Below are 19,890 nucleotides of genomic sequence, written 5' to 3'. Positions count from 1 at the left end.
GGGGCTTTATAAGCTCAAAGGAGACTCGTAGGTGAATACCATGCAGCAGCGAAGGTCTTTGTCTTTTTAAAAAAAAACAGACATAGTATACATTGATTAATTACCGCGGAACTTTAAATGATATACGCGAATAGGGTCGTCGGAAGAAGTACTCGTAAAATAAAACGAACTCCTCTCGAGACAACATAAGAGATTTTTGTGTGCAAACAAAATCGCGTAAAAACATCCTACTCATTTTTTTATGTCCTCAAGAGAGACGGTTAAACATGCACAGCAAAAAAGGACCGGCGTCTCAAGGCTTTTTTCATGTAATAACCCACAACATTACCCAATCTATCACAATATTGCCTTTCATGTAATCACACACAACATTACCCAATCTATCACAATATTGCCCGATTGAAACTTACTTCAAGGAATTTATTTTTTAAATAATCAAGCTGAACTAGACTTGCAGGACGTATGAACTCTAACGGGAGTGCTAGCTTTCCAAGAATTTCAGTTATCCAAGGACCAATAAAATGTTAAGGAAAATTGGCACAGGAAGACTACTTAAAAAGTTGAAAACAGCCTTTCTAAATCACAAATGAAACTGTTTTTATAGGTAAACGGCAGTGGTAGTGGTTTCTTCTCCAAATTCAGATGTACAGAAAGCAGCTTGAAAACGCATACTTGTCAGTTGCCGAAATTCTCTAGAACTTGATGAATGAAAGAAATCAAGGTTATCAAAATTGCGAACACGGAAACAAGACATTAATGGACAATTAGTAACAAGAATAACAAAAATAGCTTAGCGAAGAGCCGATAACTGACTTATCAAAATGACTGAATTCTAGTCTGCCTTACCAAAATTTTATCTAGAATTAGATAATCGAAAGACCAATTAAAATGAATTAGACCAATTAAAATGTTGCAAGTATACAATCACTTCTATTATTTACCGGCAATTGAAGATTTGCGTCATGAAAGATAATGCGATGTAAAGTAACTACTGCTAAAAAATGGGCTTCGTTGATAAATCAGGTGCAATTTTACCACTGTTTCGCTCAGTTCTTTTCTCTTTTGTATTTGTGCCGAGTAAAACACGTTACAACTCAAAAATGTGTGACCAAAAAACCATGTCATCAAAATCCAGCTACTCAGACGATGATAATTTGAGATATAACGAGAAAGTTAGAAATCATATGAGCTTTCTGGGCCACGAGATATTTGTGCAAAACTAGTTGAGCAATCAAACGACAGAGCTTATTGCTCGATCTGTTTCACGATGTATTTACATTGCGACAACTTCTATTCTGAAATCCGAAAACGTAAAGGGTTAAATCGATATATTTATAGTTACTTTTATAGGGATAAACCACAATCTTGTCAAAGTGATTAAAAATCATTTTAAATTTTTAAATTCTCGATTTAATTCTTTTATACTATGCTGGTAAAAGAAACAGTTTTATTCCACATCTGCTTCCACATCGTGTAAATTGCTACAATTTCTAGAATCTGTAGAAAGAAATCTGGTTACAAACCACCAAATCAGAAAAAAAAACTAGGGACCCAGCTATAGCTGGAGGTACTTGATTGATAATTTTCGAGCTTGTTGTACTGATGCGGGATGAAATGGGTAATTTCAAAAATTGGGCTTCACCCAAAACCTTAATTGTTTCTCTTATAAAATAAGATGAAGTAAGTCTCCTCTAACAAAATAAGTTTCCCAGACAAAACAATTTTCGCACAACTTTTAAGGCGTGATTACTTAAGCACAGAGGCTTCTCAAAATGTTGCCTTGATTAAACCCGTGATAACAGTCGCAGCTGAGTAGTTTTCGAGAAAAGTCTAAAAGTTTCAAAAACCGACAAGAAATCAAACTTTTCTCAGGGCCCTAAACTTCTGTTAGAATATAGTGGAACTTCACACAACCTGTTTTCTCGATTGAACTCAAAATCTCAAATTTAGGAGTAATTCTCGAGAAAATTCAAAGTTTCGAAAAACTGGCACAAGAGTCACAATTGTGTTGTGACTTTTCCGAGGACGATAATACTTCTGGTTAAAAAATTGGGCGTAGCCGCTGCTGCAGGGGAGCTTACCATGACAAACCTAAAATCGCAGAATTGATCCTATCATAACCTTTCGTGAAATTTGAGCTTAGCTGTTTTACAAGATGGCTTCTTACAACTCGTCCATTTGATTGAAATTCGGATCTTAGATTTGGGAGAATAGTTTTCGAGAAACTGGAAAAAAAAATTTGGGTTAAACCCCCACAGAGTTTTTTGAAAGCTGTAGACAAAGATGTATGGTGAAAGAAGAAGAATATGCAACCACATTGGGAATGGGCATTCTTCTCGTTGTTACCATTTTTAACACTCGTTCCAAAGCCTCTCAAATTGTTCCAAGTTTTAACACTCGTTCCGAATTTTTCCAAAGCCTCTCAAAAAACCCCAATCATTTTATCAAACAGGAATGAATTTTTCAAAAACGAAAGATTTTCAAAAATTTTAAAAATAAACCACAACTCTCCCAAACTACTAGGGATTCCTTTCTTCATTCGAAAATTAAAGCCTGTGGATCAAATATTTTCTCAAATGTTTCAAGAAATTGTCATGTCTTCTAAACTACGAGATTTAGAGTTTCATAAATTGAGCTCTTTGAACCCTATAGCCAATGCTTGAACACCTCGAAAATCGTTAGAAAGTACAAACTCCACCCTTATCAACAATTCATAAATTAATTAAAGCTCCCAAATATGAATGCTATAGTTTTTTTTCATTATTTTTCCTATTAACAAAAGATAAATTCTCTTCTATTGTTTTGATAACCAAAATCCCCTACCTTATTTGGTCAAATAACTTAGACATTTATCAAATCTTAAATACAAAAAATGGCATTTTACGAAAATGGGCATCTCAACAGTTTATCATCCTCGTATATTTACCAAAGAAAAAAAAACTTTACGAAGGACGTCATAAAAAACAATTTTGATTTCCATACTTTTATTTAAAGATCTAAAAATAAACATGCTAAAGCTGCTCCTGAAAAACGAAAACGTTTCTTTTAGCAGAAAAATAGACTGGACAAGAGGATGGTTAGCTGGCTGTAGGGATGGCTGGATAGACGCATGGATGGTTGTCTAGATGGATAGCTAAATTGTTGTTCGGATAGATGGGTCGGTTGAACGACTAGCTGGGTGTATGGATGGCATGGTGGATGGCTGAACTGATAAAAGCATGAAGGGATGGGCAAGATGGATGGATGGATGACTAGTTGGTTGAGTGGCAAAATGGATTGATCGCTGGAGAGATGGATTGATGGCTGGCTTTTCTTTCATTAGCCCACGTTGGTCGGGTTGGGCTCGTCCGTCTCCAGGCTAAGGAACTTCTCAACTTCCACCGGCCTAAGCCACAGGTCTGCGGGAGTGAGTGGGGAGGGATTCTTGGGGTAGTTAAAAATGTGGCATATATTGTGGGGTGCTAGGTGACAGTCCGGGCATAGTGGGGAAACTTGGTTGTCTAGTCGGGAGAGTTTACAGCGGGTTGTTCTGGGGAGATACTTTTCTGTCGGGTCGAACTTAGGGGGCGGTATACAAATTACTTTAGAGGGAGGGATTTCTGCGAGGAGCTTGACTACTAGATTTGTGTGGCTGTGATTTAAAAGGGACTTGTGGTGGTTAAAAAGGAAAGTGCAAACTTCTTCTGGGTTATTAAGATTGAGTGAAGTGTTGAGATTGGTTAAAACGGAGTCAATATCTTCTTTGAAAGCGCTTAAAATCGATTATCGAACTTGACGTGGAGGTGTTGGGTGTGAGTGGTTAAAACTATGTGGGTGATGGGAGCGGTATGACGAGATAAAAAAAATGAGAGGTTAAAAGAGTGTGATGATTTGAAACATTGAAGGTCTCGACCTCACTGTGCAGGTGGGCAGTAGAACTCATGAGTGTAGAGCCGGTAATAACTCTGAGGGCTTGATTTTGGGTAACCTTCAGGTGATTAAAGGTTTTGCTGGCGACATGTGACCAGGCAGGGGAGGCCTTATCTAAAATGGGGCGCGTTAAGGCTTTGTAGGTTAAAAGGAGGTTTCTTTAGACTGTCCCCAATAGGATCCTGCCAACGCTTTCAGTACACCTACCCTGCGGCGAGCCTTGTCAGCGGATCTTTTACACGGTGCAGCAAAGCATAAGGTTGGGTCAAAAGTAACCCCTAAAATTTTTGGGTTTTTGTTAAGAGGGAGAGTTGTTTAAAAATACACTGGGTGTTTCGTTAAAATGATTTTTGTACGATGAAAAAAGGGTAACTGATCCTTTAGAGGACGCGGAAGATAACTTCCTGGAAGTTAAAAAATTGAAAAATGATGAAGGTAATCGTTCAACGATTGAGATGCTGCCTCTACATCAGGGCTTTGGGGAAAAGGATGGAAATCGTCAGGTTAAGATGTGAGACGAACATTATCGGGGGGGGGGGGGGTGTTGAGCGTCATAGACGTAAAAATTGAAAAATGAGCGAAAGAACAGAGCCCTGGGGAACACCACAGTGAACTATTGGTGGGGGGATTCATGGTTTAAAAATGTGGTGGCTTGTCGGCCATTCAAGTAGTTACCCAACCAACGAACAATACCTCTCGGGAGCGGTGAGGCATGAATTAGTTCCACGAGAGTACGACGACACACAATATAAAAAGCCTTCGAGAGGTCAAACGTTGCGAGAACGGTGCGGGAGGGTGGGCAATTTTGATTAAAACTGTCTGTGATAAAAAAAAAAACTAGTGTGGAAAGCGCAGACGTGGTAGAGTGGAAAGGAAAAAAAACCATGTTGATGTGTTGCGGTACGGACATACTTTGTTAAAAAAGAGTGAATGAGCCTTTCTAAAACTTTAACAGCGGGGCAGAGTAAGAGATGGGCCTATAAGAAGTGGATAATTTATGGTCCTTTTCGAGTTTGGGTAGGGAGATTTTATCTTCAAATTTTACCACAATTGAGGGATAATATTTTCAGACAGCGACATTTTAAAAAGAATGGTTAAATATTCAAGGGCTAGGGGTCCCAGATGTTTTAAGTGAATGTTGCAAAGGCCATTCGGACCAAGCGCTCGCGAGGGTTTGCTGTCCGCAATGGCTTGTTCAGTTTGTAGAAGGGAGAAAGTGGGGTTATCTAACAGGGTGAGCTTAGCTATTTTACGTCTAGTTTTCCAGAGTAGCTTATCTGACGCACGAAACCTGGCATTTGTTAACTGTTTATTAAAAGCCTTGGCTATGTCTGTATCTGAAGAGATTGTTTTTGATTCAAATTGAATAGGGTGCCTTCCTACTACAGGCCTAGATCCGTTTAGGGAGCGTACCGCTTTCGGAAACTTTCTGGCACCAGTGCGGTAATCACAGGTCTGGAGGAATTTACGCCATTTGTTTCTCCTATTTCTCTGGATAGATGGATTGCTGGCTGGCTGGATAGCTACATGGATGCATGGCTGCTGTATGCTAGATACTGGATGGATGGCGAATCTAGCATGCAGCTGAGATGGCTAGAATGGCGAGTTGGCTAGATGGTCGGATGTAGGAGGAATGGATATCTAGATGGATGGATGGCTGGATCGAAGATGGAAGTCTGGATGAATGACTGGCTGAAAATAAGGATGGTCCGGCGGATGATATATGGCTGGCTGAGATGGATGTATCCTTGGATGGATGGATAGATGGCAGGGGGGCTAGATTGACAGATAAAAGGCTGGTTGACAGGATCGATGGAAGGCAAAATGGATGGAAGACAAGATGGAATGGCTGACTGAAGAGCTTGATCGATGATTGTCTAGATGGTTGAAAGCAACGATGGCTAGATAGATGAGTGGCTGGATCAATTAATGGCTAGAAGGATGATGGCTTTATGGATGGCCGGTTGGATGAATGCATGGATGGTTTGTTGGATGGACGGCTGCTTAGATGAATTATTAGTTTGTTGGATGGGTAGATAGACAGCTGGCGGGATAGATGACTAGATGAATGGATGGATGAGTTGCTATATGGATAAAAGAATGGGTGGTGGATGAATGAATGTAGGGATGGTCAAAAGGCTGAAAGGGTTGATAGCTAGATGGAGGGTTAGATAGATGGCTTGTTAGAAAGATGATTGGCTGAATAAATAGCTAAATGGATGAATGGCTAGCTGAACGAAGGACTGGTTGATTATCTAACTGGATGGTTTGCTTGACGAATAGCTAGCTGGTTGGATGGCGGGATGAAAGCCGGAACGGATAGCTGATTGGATTGATGGATGCCAGGATAGATGGATAGCTGGTTCGTAGAATGGATGGCTAGATGTATGGCCGGATTGTTGGTTGGATGAAGTAATACAATAAATTGCATGATAGATGGGTGGCTGGATAGTTTCACTGTGAGATGAAGGGCCTGCTATGTGGATGGAGGTCTAATTGGAGGGATGGCTAGATAGATGAATGGTTTTATGGACAGATGGCTTGATGTAATATATCAAATTGATGGATGGCTGGTTCTATAGATGGATGACTAGATGAATGTAAGGCTGGATGATGGTATGGATGATCTAATGGACGAATGGATTGCTTGACGAATGAATGTCTTGATGACTGGCTGAATGAATGGATGGATGGCTAAAAGAATGGCCCGAAATTTGAATCGGAAGCTAGTTAGATGGCGGATTCGATGGATCTCATGATGGACGGATGGGTGACTAGATGTATCGTAGTATGACTCGATGGATGGATAGCTGGATTGTTGGATGCATGGCTGGACCGATAAATGGATAAACCGCTAGATCGAAGAAAAGCTAGCCGGATGGCTAGATGCCTTGATAGGGGAAGATCGATAACTGAACAAATGGAGGACAGAATGGATTCATGAACAGCTGGTTGGACCTGAAACGATCTGAGCACTCAAGTTGCGAAGTTTGCAACCCCTGAGAGTCACTTAATTCCTTCTTGGCATAGGGTCGCGAACTTCAAAAATTTTGTTTATATTTTTTTTGCGTTTTGTCTCAATTAAAAGTCTCAGAAGCCAAAAAATTAGAAATCATAACTATGGAGACCATATCTTCAAGTGCTGAGAGTGCCCTGACATCACCCGAACAAAACGTCGAGAACTTCAAATTCGACACTCATGTTTTTTTCAAGTTCAAATTTTTTGAAAAAACCAATAAAACGCCATATCAAGAAAACTAAAAGGCATTGAGCAGTCATATTTGAAAGCCTGAAAGAAATTTCCAAAGATTATTTGACAGCACATCATCAAGGAGTTGAGAATTTTACGATAAGTTAACCACAAAACGGCATTTTTAAATGCCTAGACTGGATAATCGAAAACAATTCTTTTCGAATCTAGCATGCAGCTGAGATGGCTAGAATGGCGAGTTGGCTAGATGGTTGGATGTAGGAGGAATGGATATCTAGATGGATGGATGGCTGGATCGAAGATGGATGTCTGGATGAATGACTGGCTGAAAATGTGGATGGTCCGCCGGATGATATATGGCTGGCTGAGATGGATGTATCCTTGGATGGATGGATAGATGGCAGGGGGGCTAGATTGACAGATAAAAGGCTGGTTGACAGGATCGATGGAAGGCAAAATGGATGGAAGACAAGATGGAATGGCTGGCCGAAGAGCTTGATCGATGATTGTCTAGATGGTTGAAAGCAACGATGGCTAGATAGATGAGTGGCTGGATCAATTAATGGCTAGAAGGATGATGGCTTGATGGATGGCCGGTTGGATGAATGCATGGATGGTTTGTTGGATGGACGGCTGCTTAGATGAATTATTAGTTTGTTGGATGGGTAGATAGACAGCTGGCGGGATAGATGACTGGATGGATGAGTTGCTATATGGATACAAGAATGGGTGGTGGATGAATGAATGTAGGGATGGTCAAAAGGCTGAAAGGGTTGATAGCTAGATGGAGGGTTAGATAGATGGCTTGTTAGAAAGATGATTGGCTGAATAAATAGCTAAGTGGATGAATGGCTAGCTGGACGAAGGACTGGTTGATTATCTGACTGGATGGTTTGCTTGACAAATAGCTAGCTGGTTGGATGGCGGGATGAAAGCCGGAACGGATAGCTGATTGGATTGATGGATGCCAGGATAGATGGATAGCTGGTTCGTAGAATGGATGGCTAGATGTATGGCCGGATTGTTGGTTGGATGAAGTAATACAATAAATTGCATGATAGATGGGTGGCTGGATAGTTTCACTGTGAGATGAAGGGCCTGCTATGTGGATGGAGGTCTAATTGGAGGGATGGCTAGATAGATGAATGGTTTTATGGACAGATGGCTTGATGTAATATATCAAATTGATGGATGGCCGGTTGTATAGATGGATGACTAGATGAATGTAAGGCTGGATGATGGTATGGATGATCTAATGGACGAATGGATTGCTTGACGAATGAATGTCTTGATGACTGGCTGAATGAATGGATGGATGGCTAAGAGAATGGCCCGAAATTTGAATCGGAAGCTAGTTAGATGGCGGATTCGATGGATCTCATGATGGACGGATGATTGACTGGATGTATCGTAGTATGACTCGATGGATGGATAGCTGGATTGTTGGATACATGGCTGGACCGATAAATGGATAAACCGCTAGATCGAAGAAAAGCTAGCCGGATGGCTAGATGCCTTGATGGGGGAAGATCGATAACTGAACAAATGGAGGACAGAATGGATTCATGAACAGCTGGTTGGACCTAAAACGATCTGAGCAATCAAGTTGCGAAGTTTGCAAACCCTGAGAGTCACTTAATTCCTTCTTGGCATAGGGTCGCGAACTTCAAAAATTTTGTTTATATTTTTTTTGCGTTTTGTCTCAATTAAAAGTCTCAGAAGCCAAAAAATTAGAAATCATAACTATGGAGACCATATCTTCAAGTGCTGAGAGTGCCCTGACATCACCCGAACAAAACGTCGAGAACTTCAAATTCGACACTCATGTTTTTTTCAAGTTCAAATTTTTTGAAAAAACCAATAAAACGCCATATCAAGAAAACTAAAAGGCATTGAGCAGTCATATTTGAAAGCCTGAAAGAAATTTCCAAAGATTATTTGACAGCACATCATCAAGGAGTTGAGAATTTTACGATAAGTTAACCATAAAACGGCATTTTTAAATGCCTAGACTGGATAATCGAAAACAATTCTTTTCGAATCTAGCATGCAGTTGAGATGGCTAGAATGGCGAGTTGGCTAGATGGTTGGATGTAGGAGGAATGGATATCTAGATGGATGGATGGCTGGATCGATGATGGATGTCTGGATGAATGACTGGCTGAAAATAAGGATGGTCCGCCGGATGATATATGGCTGGCTGAGATGGATGTATCCTTGGATGGATGGATAGATGGCAGGGGGGCTAGATTGACAGATAAAAGGCTGGTTGACAGGATCGATGGAAGGCAAATTGGATGGAAGACAAGATGGAATGGCTGGCTGAAGAGCTTGATCGATGATTGTCTAGATGGTTGAAAGCAACGATGGCCAGATAGATGAGTGGCTGGATCAATTAATGGCTAGAAGGATGATGGCTTGATGGATGGCCGGTTGGATGAATGCATGGATGGTTTGTTGGATGGACGGCTGCTTAGATGAATTATTAGTTTGTTGGATGGGTAGATAGACAGCTGGCGGGATAGATGACTAGATGACAGGATGGATGAGTTGCTATATGGATAAAAGAATGGGTGGTGGATGAATGAATGTAGGGATGGTCAAAAGGCTGAAAGGGTTGATAGCTAGATGGAGGGTTAGATAGATGGCTTGTTAGAAAGATGATTGGCTGAATAAATAGCTAAATGGATGAATGGCTAGCTGGACGAAGGACTGGTTGATTATCTGACTGGATGGTTTGCTTGACAAATAGCTAGCTGGTTGGATGGCGGGATGAAAGCCGGAACGGATAGCTGATTGGATTGATGGATGCCAGGATAGATGGATAGCTGGTTCGTAGAATGGATGGCTAGATGTATGGCCGGATTGTTGGTTGGATGAAGTAATACAATAAATTGCATGATAGATGGGTGGCTGGATAGTTTCACTGTGAGATGAAGGGCCTGCTATGTGGATGAAGGTCTAATTGGAGGGATGGCTAGATAGATGAATGGTTTTATGGACAGATGGCTTGATGTAATATATCAAATTGATGGATGGCTGGTTGTATAGATGGATGACTAGATGAATGTAAGGCTGGATGATGGTATGGATGATCTAATGGACGAATGGATTGCTTGACGAATGAATGTCTTGATGACTGGCTGAATGAATGGATGGATGGCTAAAAGAATGGCCCGAAATTTGAATCGGAAGCTAGTTAGATGGCGGATTCGATGGATCTCATGATGGACGGATGGGTGACTGGATGTATCGTAGTATGACCCGATGGATGGATAGCTGGATTGTTGGATGCATGGCTGGACCGATAAATGGATAAACCGCTAGATCGAAGAAAAGCTAGCCGGATGGCTAGATGCCTTGATGGGGGAAGATCGATAACTGAACAAATGGAGGACAGAATGGATTCATGAACAGCTGGTTGGACCTGAAACGATCTGAGCACTCAAGTTGCGAAGTTTGCAAACCCTGAGAGTCACTTAATTCCTTCTTGGCATAGGGTCGCGAACTTCAAAAATTTTGTTTATATTTTTTTTGCGTTTTGTCTCAATTAAAAGTCTCAGAAGCCAAAAAATTAGAAATCATAACTATGGAGACCATATCTTCAAGTGCTGAGAGTGCCCTGACATCACCCGAACAAAACGTCGAGAACTTCAAATTCGACACTCATGTTTTTTTCAAGTTCAAATTTTTTGAAAAAACCAATAAAACGCCATATCAAGAAAACTAAAAGGCATTGAGCAGTCATATTTGAAAGCCTGAAAGAAATTTCCAAAGATTATTTGACAGCACATCATCAAGGAGTTGAGCATTTTACGATAAGTTAACCATAAAACGGCATTTTTAAATGCCTAGACTGGATAATCGAAAACAATTCTTTTCGAATCTAGCATGCAGCTGAGATGGCTAGAATGGCGAGTTGGCTAGATGGTTGGATGTAGGAGGAATGGATATCTAGATGGATGGATGGCTGGATCGAAGATGGATGTCTGGATGAATGACTGGCTGAAAATAAGGATGGTCCGCCGGATGATATATGGCTGGCTGAGATGGATGTATCCTTGGATGGATGGATAGATGGCAGGGGGGCTAGATTGACAGATAAAAGGCTGGTTGACAGGATCGATGGAAGGCAAATTGGATGGAAGACAAGATGGAATGGCTGGCTGAAGAGCTTGATCGATGATTGTCTAGATGGTTGAAAGCAACGATGGCTAGATAGATGAGTGGCTGGATCAATTAATGGCTAGAAGGATGATGGCTTGATGGATGGCCGGCTGCTTAGATGAATTATTAGTTTGTTGGATGGGTAGATAGACAGCTGGCGGGATAGATGACTGGATGGATGAGTTGCTATATGGATAAAAGAATGGGTGGTGGATGAAGGAATGTAGGGATGGTCAAAAGGCTGAAAGGGTTGATAGCTAGATGGAGGGTTAGATAGATGGCTTGTTAGAAAGATGATTGGCTGAATAAATAGCTAAATGGATGAATGGCTAGCTGGACGAAGGACTGGTTGATTATCTGACTGGATGGTTTGCTTGACAAATAGCTAGCTGGTTGGATGGCGGGATGAAAGCCGGAACGGATAGCTGATTGGATTGATGGATGCCAGGATAGATGGATAGCTGGTTCGTAGAATGGATGGCTAGATGTATGGCCGGATTGTTGGTTGGATGAAGTAATACAATAAATTGCATGATAGATGGGTGGCTGGATAGTTTCACTGTGAGATGAAGGGCCTGCTATGTGGATGGAGGTCTAATTGGAGGGATGGCTAGATAGATGAATGGTTTTATGGACAGATGGCTTGATGTAATATATCAAATTGATGGATGGCCGGTTGTATAGATGGATGACTAGATGAATGTAAGGCTGGATGATGGTATGGATGATCTAATGGACGAATGGATTGCTTGACGAATGAATGTCTTGATGACTGGCTGAATGAATGGATGGATGGCTAAAAGAATGGCCCGAAATTTGAATCGGAAGCTAGTTAGATGGCGGATTCGATGGATCTCATGATGGACGGATGATTGACTGGATGTATCGTAGTATGACTCGATGGATGGATAGCTGGATTGTTGGATACATGGCTGGACCGATAAATGGATAAACCGCTAGATCGAAGAAAAGCTAGCCGGATGGCTAGGTGCCTTGATGGGGGAAGATTGATAACTGAACAAATGGAGGACAGAATGGATTCATGAACAGCTGGTTGGACCTGAAACGATCTGAGCACTCAAGTTGCGAAGTTTGCAACCCCTGAGAGTCACTTAATTTTTTCTTGGCATAGGGTCGCGAACTTCAAAAATTTTGTTTATATTTTTTTGCGTTTTGTCTCAATTAAAAGTCTCAGAAGCCAAAAAATTAGAAATCATAACTATGAAGACCATATCTTCAAGTGCTGAGAGTGCCCTGACATCACCCGAACAAAACGTCGAGAACTTCAAATTCGACACTCATGTTTTTTTCAAGTTCAAATTTTTTGAAAAAACCAATAAAACGCCATATCAAGAAAACTAAAAGGCATTGAGCAGTCATATTTGAAAGCCTGAAAGAAATTTACAAAGATTATTTGACAGCACATCATCAAGGAGTTGAGAATTTTACGATAAGTTAACCATAAAACGGCATTTTTAAATGCCTAGACTGGATAATCGAAAACAATTCTTTTCGAATCTAGCATGCAGCTGAGATGGCTAGAATGGCGAGTTGGCTAGATGGTTGGATGTAGGAGGAATGTATATCTAGATGGATGGATGGCTGGATCGAAGATGGATGTCTGGATGAATGACTGGCTGAAAACAAGGATGGTCCGCCGGATGATATATGGCTGGCTGAGATGGATGTATCCTTGGATGGATGGATAGATGGCAGGGGGGCTAGATTGACAGATAAAAGGCTGGTTGACAGGATCGATGGAAGGCAAAATGGATGGAAGACAAGATGGAATGGCTGGCTGAAGAGCTTGATCGATGATTGTCTAGATGGTTGAAAGCAACGATGGCTAGATAGATGAGTGGCTGGATCAATTAATGGCTAGAAGGATGATGGCTTGATGGATGGCCGGTTGGATGAATGCATGGATGGTTTGTTGGATGGACGGCTGCTTAGATGAATTATTAGTTTGTTGGATGGGTAGATAGACAGCTGGCGGGATAGATGACTAGATGACTGGATGGATGAGTTGCTATATGGATAAAAGAATGGGTGGTGGATGAATGAATGTAGGGATGGTCAAAAGGCTGAAAGGGTTGATAGCTAGATGGAGGGTTAGATAGATGGCTTGTTAGAAAGATGATTGGCTGAATAAATAGCTAAATGGATGAATGGCTAGCTGGACGAAGGACTGGTTGATTATCTGACTGGATGGTTTGCTTGACGAATAGCTAGCTGGTTGGATGGCGGGATGAAAGCCGGAACGGATAGCTGCTTGGATTGATGGATGCCAGGATAGATGGATAGCTGGTTCGTAGAATGGATGGCTAGATGTATGGCCGGATTGTTGGTTGGATGAAGTAATACAATAAATTGCATGATAGATGGGTGGCTGGATAGTTTCACTGTGAGATGAAGGGCCTGCTATGTGGATGGAGGTCTAATTGGAGGGATGGCTAGATAGATGAATGGTTTTATGGACAGATGGCTTGATGTAATATATCAAATTGATGGATGGCTGGTTGTATAGATGGATGACTAGATGAATGTAAGGCTGCATGATGGTTTGGCATTGAGAAGTCATATTTGAAAGCCTGAAAGAAATTTACAAAGATTATTTTGACAGCACATCATCAAGGAGTTGAGAATTTTACGATAAGTTAACCATAAAACGGCATTTTCAAATGCCTAGACTGGATAATCGAAAACAATTCTTAAGCATTGCAATATACGATATACCTCAACAGTGCAAAATTTCTTCTTATGCAAAAATTAATATGCTTAAACATGGTAAGATACGCGTCACACGCATTTAATATAGGATAGATATAGATAGTTGCCTGGTATCATCGAAACTTTCAACTTTCCAAAGAAGACGAATTTGAAAAACGCAGTATTGCTAATCCGAAAAATAATGGGCGTTTTATTGTCTAAATCATGGTGGCAATTAGGGGATATGGTGAAGTTTTTGAAAAAACAACACTACAACAAAAGACTTTAAATGCTTGTTTTAGGCTCAAAAAAAGTAGATATATGTAGGGTTGAAGCATTTGCGCTTCCACATGTGCATGGTGAACACGGTAGATGACCTTGAAAAATGGACATGAATCGATCGTAATATGTATAAAAAGACTAACTTTAACATCGTAAAGAAAGATTTACAAAAATGACTTCAGCACACATTTTAGACACATTTTTACAGTGGTACTTTTTAAACATGTCTCACGTTAAATGCAATTTAAACAAGGTATATGCGCGAGACTCGCACCTACGGTGCTTCCAGCTGATTGTCAAACGTGGATTTTGTTTCCTAAAATATGTAGGAAACAACAAAATTTAATGCATCGATAAAAAAAAACTCTAGGCATCAGAAGCGTTTTTTTTTCATAGACTGAACGAATGAAAAACAAAATAACTTTTTACGTTTTTTCAAACAAAAACGGTCAAATCTTCAAAATTACAGGGTTTAAGATGTTCGGATTTTTTAACTCGAAGGAAATAGTTTTTCAGAAGTAAAAGATTACACAAAAGGTACATTTAAGTGTAATTCTTGTTGTTCCGACCACTTCTGAAATGGAAAGGAAGTATGGATGGGATGGATGGGAGTCCGTTTTTTTTTTCGAGCCAATTTTGACTACCTCAAGGTCTCGGTGTCAAGAAAAACATCGCTTCGGTGTCAAGAAAAATGTCGCCTCGGTGTCAAGAAAACGTCGTCTCGGTGACAAGAAAAACGTCGCCTCGGTGTCAAGAAAAACGTCGTCTCGGTGACAAGAAAAACGTCGCCTCGGTGTAAAGAAAAACTTCGTCTCGGTGTCAAGAAAAACGTCGTCTCGGTGTCAAGAAAAACGTCTTCTCGGTGTCATGAAAAACGTCGTCCCGGTTTCAAGAAAAACGTCGCCTCGCTGTCAAGAAAAACGTCGTCTCGGTGTCAAGAAAAACATCTTCACGGTGTCAAGAAAAACGTCGTCTCGGTGTCAAGAAAAACGTCGCCTCGGTGTCAAGAAAAACATCGTCTCGGTATCAAGAAAAACTTCGTCTCGGTGTCAAGAAAAACGTCGTCTCGGTGTCGAGAAAACGTCATCTCTGAGACAAGAAAACATCGTCTCGGTGTCAAGAAAAACGTCGTCTCGGTGACAAGAAAAACTTGTCTGAATATTTTTCGATTTTTTAGACTAAAATAGACGAACTTTGCTGAGAAGCTGATTTCGGATTTTTAGTTCTATCAGAAGTGTAAAGCTATATGTCAACGCTTTCCATCTTTAATAACTACTTTTTCTGGCTTTTATTCGCATTTTCCAGAAAAAACAGCAAGTTAATATTTATCCTTTACTTCTAACTTGTCGGAACCAATTTCGTCGCACAGCCACCGGCTATCTTTATTTAATTAATTAATTGATTTTCAATGGCACGTATGTATTTCATTTACTGTCATCAATAATATATTCCAGCGTAATTAACTAATGCATATCAATCACAAAGTTCGAAGTATTTGAGGAGTCATAGTGACAAACTTGTAACACCTGGTAGTAACCTTCCATCTACCCACAAAAACATTTTTCAAGTTTTTGAGATATGTTGACTTTAATGATTTTTTCTTTAAGTTTTTGAAGAAATTCAGATTTAAATAAACTTAATTACAATTCGAATTTTAAAATGTTATTGTGGGTAGAAGTTTATTTAAATGTGAATTTCTTCGAAAACTTAAAGAAAAAATCATGAAAATCAACATATCTCAAAAACTTGAAAAACCAACCGTAATTATAAAGGAGCCAACTTTGCAGCTCCTAGGAGTGCCCAACCATAGAGTTAAAAATATCAAATTTCAAGTTAGAAAGAACATTTTTGAGAAATCAGAAAATTCGTCATATTCAGGAAGCTAAAAGAATTGGAACAGTCCTATTTGGAGATCAGATTTGCAATAACTGGGAGAACCCTGACATAACCCTACTGCATATTTGCGTTGCCAAAAAAAAACAAAAAAAACGGTGGGTTCAAGGCATTCACAGTCTAGCAGATGTATGGTGAAAACCGTTGATGAGCTTGAAATTTGCCATCAATTTTAAGTTGTATAGAATATTATAGAATGATTTGAATGACTTTAGATAAAATTTTAAAATGTTAACATAAGAATTTCTTATACATTTAACATATCAACGTAAAGACTTCTGAACCTTGCGCCAAGTGAAACGCCAATTAAATAATGAATATATAGATAGATAGAAAAATTGATTGACAGATAGATTGAACTTACTCAATAATTTTTCAATTTTTTACGGATTGAATTGAAAAACTAAATCCTGGTTTTTTTCTCATTTACCAAAGTTTGATCTCAAAAACGTATTGACTTTTACTTGAAAAACGTTTTCTGTTTAATTTTCATTGAAAAAAATTAGATGTCGATAATCAAAGCCATTATTCTATTCTAACTTATGGATTCCCTCCGCACACCATTAAGAACGAGACAAATTGGGGGAAAATCGAAAAATAATTTTTTAAAAGTTATTTCAAAGTATGTGGATCGCAGCTTTCTTTGTGAATAGCACAGCATCCAGCAATTCTTATTTTGCTGTTTTCGGTATGATAGAAAAATAGAAATATATCAGTTAGAGATCTTGTCTGCATTCTGGTCATTTGTGTGTTCGTGTGATTGCTGTCATCATCATTTCACGTGGCTTCATTCATGGTGTAAGAATAAGCTAGACAAATCTACTGTGGAGCCTGTGCAAAGCAGACAGCATCATCAGAAGAGAATGCATGCTTTAGTCATGAAATAAAAGTAAACCGTAAAACGAAAAATTTGCAACAAGCACACAAGACAAAAACACTTTTTGAATTAACTCCTGCTTAAAAATGTGGTAAACTGCATAACAAAAAATGTTTTTTAATCGATTTAAACAACTTTTTATTGACCAATCCCGCCTTTAACTACAATTCAACTCCAAAAAAAAACGTATATAAGGCATATATAAGGCAGTTATAAAGACCAAAAGTAAAACAAAGAACAACAAAAAAAGCGTACGAGCCATATTCAAGTTCTCTCAGATTCATACTGTTAAGCGTCGATAAGAATTAACCAGCCATTGAAATTTACCTCAGCACAGTCGAAAGTATCAAATCCAGTGCACTTCGTAACAACCCGGAAGAAACATATACTACGGGCAAGGAATCCTGCTCCTAGAAAAACATTATCTAAGCATCTTAAATGTAAGATAGCGGATGATATTGCGTAATAGAAGGCACTCAGCGATCACGGGGTCTAACTAATGCACGCTGTCTCGCTGAAATGCTTAAACACAGAGGCGAAAATGCACTTCAAAAACACGAGAAAAAAATCACAAAAAGCAGTGACCTAAGAAAACTTCGATTTAATTAAAATTTTGCGAAGTTTCGCATTTTTACCGGCGACCAGGAGGAATGGAGTCTCGTAACTGCGCCAAGTTCCCTTGAAATTTTCATAAAACTAGCCAACAATAAAGCAACTACAGATGCCAATAAATTACCAATGCTATGCAGCAAAAACGCACCAAATATTGATAAAATTAATGCTAAGTGCGTCATTGAAACTACGAGTAGATTCGGAATCTCACGTCCTCCCCTCTTAGCCACGGTCGCTTGCAGAACGTGCACACTAGCCTTTTATTAGCGGCTTCGGTTGAGACAAAAGTAGTCACACTTTTACATTAAGGTCGTGTAATGACAAAACGAAAACTTGAATATATCGGGAAATAATCCTATTCATAAAAAAACAGTATCAGAAACAAACAGAATTTCAAGACTATGACTATTTTCAACAAAATCTTGTAAAGTAGACACCAGCACTTTTCAGATATTGTTCCATATTTCCATGGCCTTCGATCATTCATAACTAACTAGCTGATATTTTCAGTCCAACGGTTTGACCATAGATAACATTCATCCTTTCTACTTTTTCGACTCGCTATTTGTCTTCAACTCCAATTCGGCTATCTGAGCTTTCTTCTGTTTGATTCTCTCCATGTCCCTGTAGACTGCTTGCCGCATGGCCACTCTGTCATTCTCTTTCAATCTGTGCACATAATAGACCATTCCCACTGAGCCAAAAATGAGACTCAGTGCAACTAAGGGGCCTTTCTCCACTGGCATTCATTCAATTACTTGAAAAAATCATCAGGTTATTTGCATTGACCCGTTTAACTTAAAATATAAATTCAAAAAAAAAAGATTTTCTTGTGTCGCGATTTTATCACTCCGATGTTCCTTGCATACTTTTTAAAAACAATCAAAATCTAGATCAAGCTACAATAATAATTTAAGGCAAAAAAGATCTTCAAAATCAAGATTTACACTCACCCAAAACTGAAAAACCAAATGTGTTTCAAAATGTTTAGGATATAAAAAATTAAGTGCCCTATGATGTATGTTCCTGGATTCCATAGACAAACTTTAAACATATTCCAAAATGTATTCCAAAATGACTCCGCGTACAAATACCTGTAACGCAAATTTTATCGGCACATTTGTTGTGCCGCGGACTCCGCAACAAGCGAATATAACTAGGTGTTCTGGATTCTGCAACTGTACGTGGATTCCACAAAAAGTAAGTGGAATCCGCAAAATTTGTAAGCAGAATTCGCAAATGTAAGCGGATTCCGCAAACTGTTAAGTGGATTCAGAATTTTATTTATACTGCATATGAACAATTAAAAGCTAGAGCTGGAATACTTATCTGTAGCAATGCGGAATTCAAAGGCATGGATTTAACTACTGTCGGCGGAATCCACGAACAAATCTCAAAATATTTGTTAGCTAAATCGGTGGTTGTCACCTTTTAGTAGTTTGGAAACACAACACCTAATAAATTCAATATTTGTAGTCATTGGCTTGAGAGTGTTTGAAAACACAACGCACAGCATATCGCCGAATTAGGTCAGTATTAAGGATTGCGCCAATCCCAAATACTGGTCAGTATTTGGGATTCCATCAATCCAAAAACTGATGATCTAGTTTCCGATTCTAGTGAATTGAGATCGAAGTTGACAGGACTGGTAGTTGATCAAGGCAATTGAGATTGATTTTTCCGGTGACCATCTAAAAAAAAGATGTAATTTTAAACGCTATACTACACATATACATATATGTAAACGAAATCCGCAAACAAAATGTGGATTCCAAATTTGCGGATTCCGCTTAAATTGAGCAACTGAAGTATACAAATGTCTTATTATTTGTTTGTGGATTCCACAAACTATTCTGGATTCCGCAAATACGGTTGCGGATTCCGCAAAACCCTTTTTATGGAGCGATTTTGAGCGGTACAGTGTTTTAGGTATTTGTTTGTTGAATTCAAAACAGCGAAGAAGATCAAAGAAAAGTAGCAAAGTTGCGGATTCCGCGACAGATCTAATTTTGGCCTGTTGCGGAATCCGCTTACAATGCATAAAATGGACAGTTTGGCCTGGTAATGTTGACACAGAAATGAAGCGGAGCTTCTTCAGCCCAATTACGATACAAAAAATTATGCTGCGCAAACAGACTACAAAGCTGCAAAAAATCACAACTTTTAAAAACATTTCAAGAGTAGAGTTGACTTGATCAAGCTGTTCTCCAGCTCCACTATCATTTAAAGA

At 39.5% G+C, this 19,890-nt stretch overlaps 1 protein-coding gene across 2 annotated transcripts in view; it reads right to left on the bottom strand.

The window, feature by feature from the left end:
* LOC134842276 (mannose-P-dolichol utilization defect 1 protein homolog) overlaps positions 1-19,890 on the bottom strand; it is a 160,214-nt gene that overhangs the window by 8,639 nt on the left and 131,685 nt on the right. Inside the window, exon 1 of one of the 2 annotated variants that reach the window (XM_063858558.1) lies at positions 942-1,270. The exons of the other annotated variant lie outside the window; for it this stretch is intronic. The gene's annotated coding sequence lies outside the window, so the exon portion shown is untranslated. Of the gene's footprint in view, positions 1-941; positions 1,271-19,890 lie in introns of those variants that run through there. 2 annotated transcript variants of the gene reach the window in all.

This window comes from Symsagittifera roscoffensis, chromosome 1 (assembly GCF_963678635.1).
Source record: "Symsagittifera roscoffensis chromosome 1, txSymRosc1.1, whole genome shotgun sequence".
NCBI lineage: Eukaryota > Metazoa > Xenacoelomorpha > Acoela > Convolutidae > Symsagittifera > Symsagittifera roscoffensis.
The sequence above is the reverse complement of the archived record's forward strand: the minus strand, read 5'-3'. Positions and strand labels throughout refer to the sequence as shown.